A 12,964-nucleotide genomic window follows, 5' to 3' on the forward strand; every position below is an offset into this window, starting at 1 on the left:
CCTTCTTAACATTTGCCATTTATAGTGTTGCAAAGGTTGGAACTGACTACCTTGCACATTGTGCACACACACACACTCTTTCAATGAATTTTGCCACTAGGTCCCAATTCTAACTTTAGGTTGGATTGACTCATTCATTCAATCTAATGTTATTTTTCATATGGCTGGTTTTCCATATGCCTTTCTATTTGTCCTAACAGTACTATTGATATACATATGGTTTCAGATTTGATTCATGTTATGATTTATTCTTCTGTATTATTGCAATATAATTAAATGTATCACATAAAAATAACTATTTTATTTGTTTTTTTATTAAAGGTTTTGAAGTATTTTACATATTTTATTTCCAAGTTGAATTTTTTTGATCCTTTCTTTTCTTTTATTTGGTACTGGCAATTCAGCTCAGGGGAACTTAGCCATTGAGCCACATTCCAAGACCTATTTTGTAAGACATTTAGAGATGGTGTCTCACTGAGTTGCTTAAGGCCTCACTTTTGCTGATGCTGGCTTTGAGTTCACAATACACCTGTCTCAGTCTCCCAAGGTTTTGGGATTACAATTGTGCACATCCAGCTCTCTTATTTTATTAAAAAATACATGCTAAAATTTTTATGGGAAAATTTTATATATTAAATTGAATTAAAATAATTGTCTTTGTAATGATTAGTTTTATTTACACATGGTATTTTATGTGTTTTGTAATTTTTATTTAGTTTGTGATAAGTTCTATATATTTTCCTTGAAAGCCATTATACATGTAATGTATTGAACAGATGTAACTTCAGTATAATACATTTATGTGGTATTTTGTACTCTAATTAAATCAAAAATATTTCTGGGCTCTATTTACCAACTTTTCTCAAGCTTTATTATTTTTATGTTTTTGAATATACCTCCTCTTTCCTCCAAGGCCCCAGATTTCCACTGTTATGACAAGTACAGCTCTAGCCTTATGCTATTATGTAACTGTACACTGTCATGGTAAACACATACTATTGTTACCGCTGTTGACCGGTGACGAGTTCTTGCTCCCCGATGTTGAAGAATAACACCAAAGAAGCACGCCGAGGCAAGGTCAGAGTAGAAATTAGAAATTTATTAAAGGACAGAAGAAAAGACTTCTCCCGGAGGAAGAAGGGGACCCAAAAGGTGGAATCCGTGGAAGTGCAGTTGTCTCCCCTTTTTATAGTTCTTTCAGTGATGGAATGTAGGTTGGAAGGCCCGAGGGGTAGGACACAGGTGGGCCAAAGAAGTAGTCTGAGCAGGAAGGACTTCATTATCACTTCTTGGTGATGGGCTATCTCCAAATCTGCTGGGGGCTATTCATTAATACTTCTTCCAGGTGGACTTTGGCCTAGGGCCTCTTCAGGACTTCATTAACATTTACACTTTTTTCCTTGGGCCTGAGCTCCAAGCTGCTTCTGTTTGCATACAAACTTAAGTCCTGGCTGAGGTCTGGAAGGACCTGGAGAAACCGGAATTCTGACCAGAAACCACATGCCTGAGGCACTTTAACCATAAGTCACAATTTATCTTCCTATGCTAGAAAAACTTGCTCACACAAAACTGAAAATAGGATCCTTCTTGATAATATAAAAGCCACCATCATTAGAAGTTCCTTCAGGATCATTAAGCTACTTTCTTTGTTCTGAAGTTCCTAAAGTAGTATTAAGTTACATTAAATCACCTGAAAAATGAGAACCACACACTACCATGTATATCCAAAATTAAGCTTTGAAAATTCCCAAGACTGTTGCTAGTTAATGTCATTTCAATAAGCCAGACCAACGTTTTGATTCAACACTTTTTTTTTCTAAATCTTACACACTGAGAGAAATAGATACCAAATCATAATTTACTATCCTTGTCCAAATCAATGCACTGTATACCTAGTGAAATCTCCTTAGACTACCCAGTTCAAAAATTGATGAAAAAAATAAAACTGAATGACTGGGAGTTACTTGCCGACTTGGAAGTAGAGTTCTTTTAATTTTCTATTCTAAGTATTTAAGTTCTCTGGCATGAATTATCTGACGTCACAAACTAAACAGTTACCTAACCCTAACTTTTAGCTGCAAGATTATGCAATGCTTTAAACTCATTTAGATACCAGATGAAATATCTTTTAGACACACATTTAGCCTAGATTATCCCCAAGAAACAATCTATAATAACCTTTAAAACAGACCAGATAAGAAAAAATCTCTCCAGGTTTTGAACTTCTATTTAATTATGACTCTTATCAGTGGCACCTTAGATTTCCCATGAGTGGACCAGATGTTCTCACATAGGGGCAACTATAAGTATAAAATCAAAGGTCTCAGTGTGACTGACTTTACTGCATTTGGGTGGAGTAATCCTTACAGTGCAGGGAAATGAGGAAATTTCCCCAAAGCGAAAAAGGCTTTGGCAGCTGCTGGGAATTCCTCAGTTTCCCTTTCACTTGCAAGATTAGCTCCTTTGGATAAATCCAATCCTAGGCAATCTGCATATCTCCTAACACTCGAGTAGAGTCAGTTTTTATCTGCCTTAGGTCTTGAAGGGGGAAGGGTGTATGTACTTTGATCGGCCCCAATTTTTCTCTTGATTCTTTTCCTCAGTGAGTCCAAGATTTCTTTTCTTCATGGCAGATATCATAGCTAAGTCTACTTTACATTGTTGGCAAAATTTAGGGTTTTCCCTTAGAGCAAAAAAATCTGAACATACAGCACCTCACACCATTTCCTTTTTGTAAAATTTTATCAAACTGTAAAAAGATATCTTCCTCTGGTGGCCAGGTTTCTCCATCAGAGAGTTTGTATTGAGGCCAGGCCAAGAAAATGAGGCGCTTGTTCTTGAGCGCCTGAGGTTCAAATTTATCCCAATTTTTCAATACGCAGGCTAGTGGTGCACCTGGCGTATTAGAGAGAGAAGCTCCTGTCTGAGTGAGAAGAAAACAGGATTCAGGCGCCCACGCTGCGCCGGAGAAAACTGTTCTCCTTAGGGACGTCTCCCTAACCTTGAGCTTCCTAAACGGTCCAGAAAACCCATCTCTCACCTGGCTTTGCCAAGGGGTTTCTGGTCCCCTTTAGCAAAGTGCTAGGGTCTCAGTTTGCCCTGTGCCAGAGACCCTGGGAGGATTCAGACTTAAGGGCCTTACTGCTTTCCTCCCAACCACTAAAATCCCTTTGAATCATGTGCTCTTTGTTGCCTGTGCTCTGTAGACTAGCAGATTACCGGAGGAGTTGATTCTAAAAAATGCTTCTCTTAGCAGCTTAAGGACCACAGCACATTTTAAACATTGGGTGGTAAAACAGACTATTGAAAGTTACCTATGCACCTTAGGGAACCTGGGCAGATCTTACTAATTATCCCATGCCTTTTTCTCAGCCTTACAACCTGAATTGCTAACATTTCTGACCCATGAAGGAAGGGAAGCATCCAGGAGGGATTGGATGCGGGGTTGGGAGTGTTGCATGGCCCATACGGAGGCAAATGTGATTGGGGCTTTCCCTCAATGCCGTTCATCTACCGATCACCCTAGATACCCCTGGGGGCTGTCGGAAGGGGGCTCAAGAGAGAGGAACCTTTGGAAACGTCTGAGAGTAGCCCAGACCGGGATTCCGCAGTTGTTCCAAACTCCTTCCTCCACCTCCACGCATCCGAGGCAGATCAGGATTCCGGACACTGTGTACTCACGCCAATTGCTCTCCAGGCCCAGACAGAAAAGTTTGAAACGGCTTTGGCAGAACCCAACATGCCTGCTCTGTACCAAACAGGTGATTGAGAGCTGCCTAGACCGAGAAACCTCTCACCCGAGTCTTGTAGAGTGGCGGCTGCACTAGTTGCATTTAAGTAGCCGACGGGTGCCCACCTTACCCTCCAGAAAGAAAGAGAGAAAGATGCACCTCAAACAGACATGGGGTGCATAGAGAGGCGCTTACCTCGGTGTAGAATCTCGGTGGGACCTCCAATATATGTTACCGCTGTTGACCGGTGACGAGTTCTTGCTCCCCGATGTTGAAGAATAACACCAAAGAAGCACGCCGAGGCAAGGTCAGAGTAGAAATTAGAAATTTATTAAAGGACAGAAGAAAAGACTTCTCCCGGAGGAAGAAGGGGACCCAAAAGGTGGAATCCGTGGAAGTGCAGTTGTCTCCCCTTTTTATAGTTCTTTCAGTGATGGAATGTAGGTTGGAAGGCCTGAGGGGTGGACACAGGTGGGCCAAAGAAGTAGTCTGAGCAGGAAGGACTTCATTATCACTTCTTGGTGATGGGCTATCTCCAAATCTGCTGGGGGCTATTCATTAATACTTCTTCCAGGTGGACTTTGGCCTAGGGCCTCTTCAGGACTTCATTAACATTCCATGAGTTGTCCTGTTTTCCCTGAGTCATTCCCAGCATGGCCTCCATTTTAGATTTCACTCGGTATTAGACCCGATTTAGCTAACTACACTGACTACCTAACTTTAAATCTGGCTTCACTATAACTTCTACAGGTCTATGCTGCTTGGTGAGGAGTATACTTCATATATACATAAACAGTTTTCATGAAGAAACAACAGCAATTTCTACTCCATCTTTACTTCATGAGAATTTGTTTTGTGTCCTCATCAATACTCTGTATTCTTTTGGTTGCTGTTGTTTCTTACTGGAAATTTAAATCAGGGGCACACATAGACTGTGTCATACATAGTTGCTTAGGGCTTTGCTAAGTTTCTGAGGCTGGTTTTGAACTCAGGATTATCTTGCCTTAGCCTCCCAATCCAATGGGATTAGAGGTGTGTGCCATGGAACCTTGCTCTATTTTATTCTTATATTGAAATATATATTACTTCTGAAAATCATTTATTCTTGATACTAAGAAAGCATAGAATATCATTTTTTCCCCACAAATAGACCTCTTTTTTCTTCTGGAAAAGATGTCATTTTTTTAAAAAGATATCAGTATTACCAGATGTATTGTTTTCTAAATGTTTTCTAAATGTTATTGCTTTCTAAATGGAAAGTTGTTTATTATTATTATTATTAAGCTATGTATTAGTTACAAAAGTTTATCTGTTCATATTATTATAAGGTATATACTCTTTTCTATAACTTCATAGCATACTTCAGTGTATATCAAAATGACTGTTGGGGGTTGGGAGGGGAGGGTTATTGGGGTTAGAAATGATGGTGGAGGGCTGGGATTGTGGTTTACTGGTAGAATGCTCACTTATCATGGGTGAAACTTGAGTTCAATTCTCAGTACCACATTTTAAAAAAGGCATTGTGTTGTGTGCGTCTACAAAAAAAAAAGATTCTCTCTCTCTCTCCCTCTCTAAAAAAAAAACTCTATTAAAAATGATGGTGGAATATGATGTATATTATTATATAAAGTACATGTATAAAGAAGTGTATTCATGTAAATATTCTTTGTATAAGACCAGAGTAATGAATAATTGTGTTCTCTATGTTTAATTAGAATTGCAATGAATTCTGCTGTCATATAAAATTAAAAAGTAATTAAAATGAAAAATAAATGATGGCATTATGTTCTAATTGGAAATAAATACTATTCCTTTTAAAACGTAAAAAAAAGTCTGTTGGTTGGTGATAAACTTTATAAAGTATAAAAAGTATCCTGAATAATTGGTAATACATAAACCCAGATTTAGGTATTTCTAGTGTTTTAGCAAAATTAAAAAAAAAATCTGTAGAGTTCTTTTCTTGCAACATATACTCATGATTATATGACATGCATTTTATATATATATATATATATATATATATATATATACACACATATATAGTACCATTATATATAATTAATAAATGATTACTACATCTCACATTAACCACATTTATTTCAGATTAATTTGTCTTTTGAAAGCACCAATATATGACACTCTTTGGATATATATACTTGTTGTGTCTTCAAATTTGTCACTTTATGTATTATGTTCTTTTCTTTACTCTCCTTTTTATAGAATTTCTTTTTCCAAATTATTGAGATTAGTGAATTTCAGACCCTTCAGTTTAACAGTGCAGTCTGTAGATTTTCTTTTTAACCTCAGCTAAAATACATCCCACTTTTTATAGGCTTATTGTTATGTAAATGACTTCCAAGAACCTGTAGATATAACACCCTAATCTGACATTACTCTGGACTATTGATATCTGAGTGGAGGGGATCTCAAGTGATCCATGGAAAAGGCAGGATTGGAATGGGTCAGGATGTGAGATTGGTGGATGCTGAGTATGTAATAGTGAGTATTCATGAAAAAGTATTGGTGGAGTAGATAAGGGTAGAGAAAAAAAGTGCTGTGAAGGAAAGAGGGGAAGAATGACAAGCTCAAGGGTTCAGATTTAAAAAGTCTAGTGGTGGATCAATAGTAGCATGAGGGTATGGAGTAGTTTCTTTGGAGGCAGAAATAAGGTTGAAGCAAAAGAAGAAGGTAACTCTGTCACAGTACTCAAAATAAAGAGTCAGATGAATGGATTATGTGTTTATTTCTTCCCACTTTGGAGTGGAATTGATAATTCACAGAGTATATTTAAATAGGTAGTATAAAACCATTTCCAAGTAGCTTTACAAATTTCTGTGGCCACAATCAACATTTGACAATTCCAGTCACATAAAATCTTTGTACTTTTTATCTGTTTTATTTATTTATTTATTTATTTATTCATTCATTCATTACATTTTTTCATTCACTTTTGCTTTACTGTTATTGTGTATATACAACTGCTGAGTATTCAATGATACACACACACACACACACACACACACACAAACACACACAATGGTATATATATATAATGCTAACATCTATAACATTATTTCCTAAAACATTTATGTCAGCCAGCTGCAGCATCTTAGTGAGGTTGTAAGAAAATCAGCAAATCATTTTTCTTTATAGAAAATTTTATTAAAGGCTGAGAGTGTTTCCTAGCAAAAAAAGCATATCTGATTTCAATTTGTAATATGAGAGAGAGAGAGAAAGAAAGAGAGATATCTTGCAAAATTTAAAAAAGTAATCAGTGACACTCTTAGTGTCAAGGATGTAAACAATTTAAAAATAATAATGAGCTAGTTGGAAAACACATCTAGGTTATTAACTGCTGCTTTGGAAAGTTAGTCTGCTCTCCATCATATAAAAGTGAGAGATGAATTCTTTATTAAAGTTTATATAAGTAAAAAAGGAGTTTTAACACAGCTTTTAGCTGATCCAGACTGGGTCAACTTTAGTGGGTTATTAGGGTTCTGCCAAGATGATAGATCCTTGAGTCATTTGGAATGATGTGATTTTATCTAGTCTTCAAAAACAAAGATTAAAGTCTAATATAAATCAGGCTTGGCAAAGAAAAAAAAAACATTTAAATGAAAAGTCAGTATATGAATAAACACATAAAACAATATTTAAGAAAAAGTTAACATTCAGAATATTTATGCAATTATATAATCACCAGTAATGTAAAAACAATTACTACTAAAGAAAAAGTGAATTAATAAAGGAACAAATAAATAATGGAAAATGAAAAATGTAAAGGTACATGGAAATGGTGTTTTCCTGCTTACTGAGATACACTCTATGAACTATAAATTCCACTCCTAGGTGGGAAGAGTTGAACACAGAACCCATTCACCTGGCTCTCTCAATTGGGAACTGTGCAAAAAATTACCTTTTCTTTCCCTCCAAATTTTATTGCTGCTTCCAAGAACACTACTCCTCTACATTCATCCCACCATTGTAGACTTGTAGCATATGAACCTGTCTACTGCTCAAGTTTTTCTATTTTTTTTCATTGCTCTTTTTCTCCCTACTTTCATATAGTCCACCGATACTTATTTGTAATGCAAATTCTACATACTCAGCAATCTCCAGTCTTACATCTTACTATATCCATTTTCTGCCTTGTGCATGACCACATTGAGATCCCCTCCATCAAAACATCAATAGTCCAAAGTGATCAGATTTCAGGGGAAAATATGCAGAATATTAGGGATCAGTTACACAACAAGAAAGCTATAAAAATTGGGCTTCATTTAAGGGTGAAAATAAAAAGAAAATCTATAGACTTCACTAGTTAAAATAAAGGATCCAAAATTTATGAGTGTCAATAATTTGAATTATAACTGTGAGTCACTTTTTTGGGGGGAAGGGATATGGGGACATTGCTAATGAATTTAAAGCTCAAACTGTTTTTTATGAGACAAAGAACAGAGAAGTTGAAAAAAATTAAATAAATTGTGATATCATTTTCATAAATATAGACATATTTATTCACAAATTGCTTTAACCTTATAAGCAGTTATGAATGTCTATGCACTTTCTTCTGGGATAGGTCCTAGTATTGGAAGAAAACTTTGCCTTAAAATAACTGCATTCACAGACCCTCTAATAATAATAATAATAATAATAATAATAATAAGAAGAAGAAGAAGAAGAAGAAGAAGAAGAAGAGAGGTGAGGATGATTTAAGAATTGTGAAGCATACCTGTAATATAAGTTACTTGTCTGACCATAAATAAATAAACAAACAAACAAATTAATAAATAAATAAACCCTCAATTGATGACCCATTACACTTTTAAAAAATTTTATACACTATCTGAAGACATATATGTATAAATTATATATAAAAAGTGTTTATGAGTTCTGTAGTGAGGGTGCACAAGTCCAATACACAGTCTTTATTTTTTCTTGAATATTTTTTGTTGTAGATGGACACAATACCATTAGTAGTTTGTTTGTTGGTTGGCTTTTTAATGTGGTGCTGGGTGTTCAACCCAGTGTCTCACGCATGCTTGGGAAGCACTCTACCACTGATCCATAACCCTAGTCCCCAAAGTCCTTTACTTAATTTTTTTTGGCAGGAGTGTGTGTGTTTAGTGCAGGGAATTGAATCCATGGCCTTATATAAGCAAAACAAGCACTCTACTGACTAAGCTATATTCTCAAGCCTGATCTCTAGTCTTTTAACAATGACAATGGAGAAGCCTATAATTCAGACTTTGATTCTGCACCCACTTGACTCAGGTTGGAGGCATGACCTGAATCCTTGACTAATCAGTCTCTTAGGTGATAACTCTCCAATCCTCACGCAGCTGGTGATGAGGGAGCGGGTTTCCATAATCTTCAGTTCCCTTCCTGTCTGGAGCCCGCCATTTTTTCAATCTTTTGTAGGCTTTCTGTCCTGGATCCAGAGCCCAGGTATCTGTGCTATGCAAAATCTGAAAACAAATCACAGGGAGAATGCTGAGAACCCTGAAAACCAGAAAATGGTAAGTGTGCCTTGCTATCTTGAGACTGGGTAGGAAGGTGGCTTAAAGCTGACAGGAGTGGCAATGGTGGAAACTGGCAATCGTGTCTACAGACTCCTCATGGTCCTCTCCAGAATCTTGTGGCCAGAAGGTCTCTGTTGGGCAGCTTAGCCTTCACTTGCCTCTGACTAGTCTAGTGAGGCTTAGATTGGCAGTTGAAAACCTGGGCATTTTTTTTCCATAATTGTATGGTGTTTTCAGCTTCTTTCTAAAGCCCTTTATGGGCTTCCATATGCCATGAGTCCAGCATGTCTCCAGATTGCATGGTGAAGACTGAGATAATTACCAGGAGAGAACTACAAATCCATTTATTGTATTCATGCATGAGAGAGGCTGTTGATTTTAGGGCTTGTTACTCTTGAGGGTTGGTTTGTTTGTTTTATTTTGTGTGTGTGTGGGGTGGGTGGGTGTGTGTTGTTTTCTTTTTTGGTGCCAGAAATTCAACCCAGAGGCATTCATCCACTGATTCACATTCCCACCCCCTTTTTTAAATATTTGTATTTAGATACAGGGTCCCTTTGAATTTCTTTGGGCCTAACAAATTTGATGATGCTGGCTTTTAACTCATTCTCTTCATGAGTCCTGAGATTTTTGAATGTAGAGGAAGCAGTATCTCAAATCCAGAACAAAAATCTGAAATCCAGAACTTCAGTGTAGCTCTCCATAGGTCTCAGAATAAACCCCTAGTTTTCTAGCTCTCTGTTCACATATCCAAAACTATTGTTTTCTGTTCACAGTGACTTAGTATAAAATAGAATAGATAGTATAATGACCATGTAATCAGGATAATGGGCCTCACTCAACCACACAGCTAACTGAAAGATATGTTAATGAGCACCATTAAAGCCTATTTCAAATGTAAAAGACCTTGTAGCCCATTTAAAAGACTTTAACAAAGTCTTTTGTCCAGGGGTTATTCCTGATTGAATTGGAAGAAAAAAGGATTGGTCACCAAAGGAATAAAAGTTAACCCATATGGTAGTCACGATGCCTTTTCCAAAGCCTATTCTAAATGCATTATGACTTCCAAGATGACACACAAAATTAGTTTTTTTTTTTTTTTTTTTTTCTGGTATCATTCCTCATACCACATGGTGGAAGTTCTATTTCTTAAATACAATAGCCTCTATCCTAAAAATTCACATTGATTTGACACACAGTCCCTTCTTATACAGCATGAGGACTTGTTGGGGCTGGCTGTCTTCACGAGCTCAACAATGGAAGGGGTCAGATTCCAAATTTTCTGTCTCCCACCTTAAGCAGTTTTTCTCCTGCCTCTAGGGTCCTAACCAAACTGACTGACCCCAGGGTGGTCAGGGAAGCAGTGGGTCTCACCTGATCAGCACCAATGTTCCATGGTTCATAGTTCACTCTCAGAGGTCCTGACAGGTGTGCAAAGCTGACTCTCTAGTGAGCATTTGGTCCAAACAGCACAGCCTTGTTCAGAGAAGGCCATCGCTCCTCCTTTCTGCTCCTATTTTCTTGGAATCTGTTCCTGGCAGAAGAGCAGAACCTCATACTACTCACTTCTTCTTGCCCTGGCCAGCTGCCCCATCCAGCCAACATGTCATCTGTGTGTGCTGCAGTAGGAGTCACAATTCTGTCAGGACCAGCAGATGCCTTGTTCCACTGCCCCTCCAGTGCAGCCACCCACTGCACAGTGACCAAGGCCTAGCTATCTGCAGGGTAAATCCAGGCCAAGCACCTGTGGCCATGCCCTCCTAATAGGCAGATACACCTGGAACTCTGTGCGGTTGCCCTGGTTGTCACATCCCCCTATCTAGTTTTGCTTCTTGTGTGGAAGGGTGTGGAACTCACAGCTCTGAAGAAACACCCTTGGGCTTTCCTTGCCATCCCCAAAGTACCCAAGTGTCTGATTCATGAATATCCCCAGTGCGGGTGTCTTGGAAAAAATAGCTTCTGGTATAAAGAGAGAGAAACCTTGATAGTGAAGATACAAATAAAAAGGAAAGCCACAAATTATTTTCTTACCCCTCTTTATGAAAAAGAGTAAGGCCAGAGACTCATGAGGCTGAGGTTGAAGGATCACAATTATAAAGCCAGCCTTAGCAACTTGGCAAGGGCTTGAGCAACTTAGTGAGACCCTGTCTCAAAATTTAATAAATAAATAAATAAATAAATAAATAAATAAATAAATAAATAAATAAAAAGGCTGGTATGTGTCTAAGGGTTTAGGAACCTCTGGCTTCAATCCTCAGTAGCAACCCCCCCCCCCCAAAAAAAAAGAAAAAAATCAGAGGGATTTGTAACTAATCTACTTACCATGAAAAGAAGTTGAAAACAGGAAGCAGAGGTGAACAGGAAGAGAGGCAGCCAGCCTCTGGACCCTTCTTGCATCTTATAGAGGGGCCTGGGGAGCAGGGCAGCGCTGAATTCCCAGCCCTTGCCCATATGCACCTGCGCTTCACATCTCCCACAGCTACAGTCAGTGTGTGTAAGGGGTGGCCAAGTGAAAAGGCTCCAGCTTGAGCAGCTGCATCCACTTCAGAACTCAGGCCAAATTGATTCCTCCTGGCCCAGGGAGAAGCCACCTGCACTGACACATCATGACCCCTGCCCTGTGGCTCCAACTCCATCCAATGTGCAGTAGAGACTCTTGAACACAGAGCCTTTTCTCCTAGATCAGAGGCACAGATGAAACAGAAACAATTGCTCATATCTGATGGCACAGCTCTGTGGGCTGGACACATGCATACTCCTGGAATATCCTAGTGAGGCACAGGTCTCCTGCCTTTCTCTTACTCCCCTGTGTGCTTTGCTTTGTTTTGCAAGAATACTTAACCTGAGAGCTAAAGGGCAAGATGCCAAATTTACCACATTCTGAACTATGGGCAGTTCAGATGCAGGAGATCTCTAGGTCTCACTCACATGGCACACATGTGAGCATGGAGCTTTGACCAACACCTATTCCTCACCACTCTCCCCCTGGTGACCATCATTTCTCAACCTCTGTAAGTTCACATTTTTAGGTTTCCTATGTAAGTGAGGTCATGCCAGATTTCTCTGTGTCAGGCTTATGGAATTCAGCACAACATCCTCTAGGTCCATCCAAGTTTTTGCAAGTGTCAGCATCGCCTTTCTTTTCAGGTTGAATAATATTTCACTATAAAACCACCAATTTACTTATCCATCCATCCAGAGGACATTAAAATGGATTCTGTCCCTAGCTATTTTGAAGGGTATTCAGCAAACCCATAAGTACACACATCTCATCCACATGCTGATTTTATTTCTTTTGAATATATGCAGAAGAGGGCTTGCTGGGCCATATGGTCATTCTATTTTTATTCTTAAGGGGGGGTCCGGCGGAACGTCGGAGGAAGAGACCACACAAGAGACTTACTCCATGCAATTGGCAAAAGGGGATTTATTGGGGATCCATTCCAGCGCGCTGGGACTCTGTGCCCACTCAAGAAGGGAGCGCAGCTCAGAGCCCTGAGCAGAGGTTCAAACAGAGCTTAAGTACACTTTTTGGGGAGGGCGGGAGGCTTTGCATACATCAGAACAAATCATCATGAGGCGCGGGGAAATTGAACAACAACTCTGAGATATGATTGGCACATTCATTGGCGGGAACCGGCTGGGCGGTGGTGATTGGTCATTCGTAAGCGGGTTACACTTTCAAACTGATTGGTTCGGGCCCTGTGAGGAACT

This window comes from Urocitellus parryii, unplaced genomic scaffold (genome assembly GCF_045843805.1).
Source record: "Urocitellus parryii isolate mUroPar1 unplaced genomic scaffold, mUroPar1.hap1 Scaffold_107, whole genome shotgun sequence".
Taxonomy (NCBI): Eukaryota; Metazoa; Chordata; class Mammalia; order Rodentia; family Sciuridae; genus Urocitellus; species Urocitellus parryii.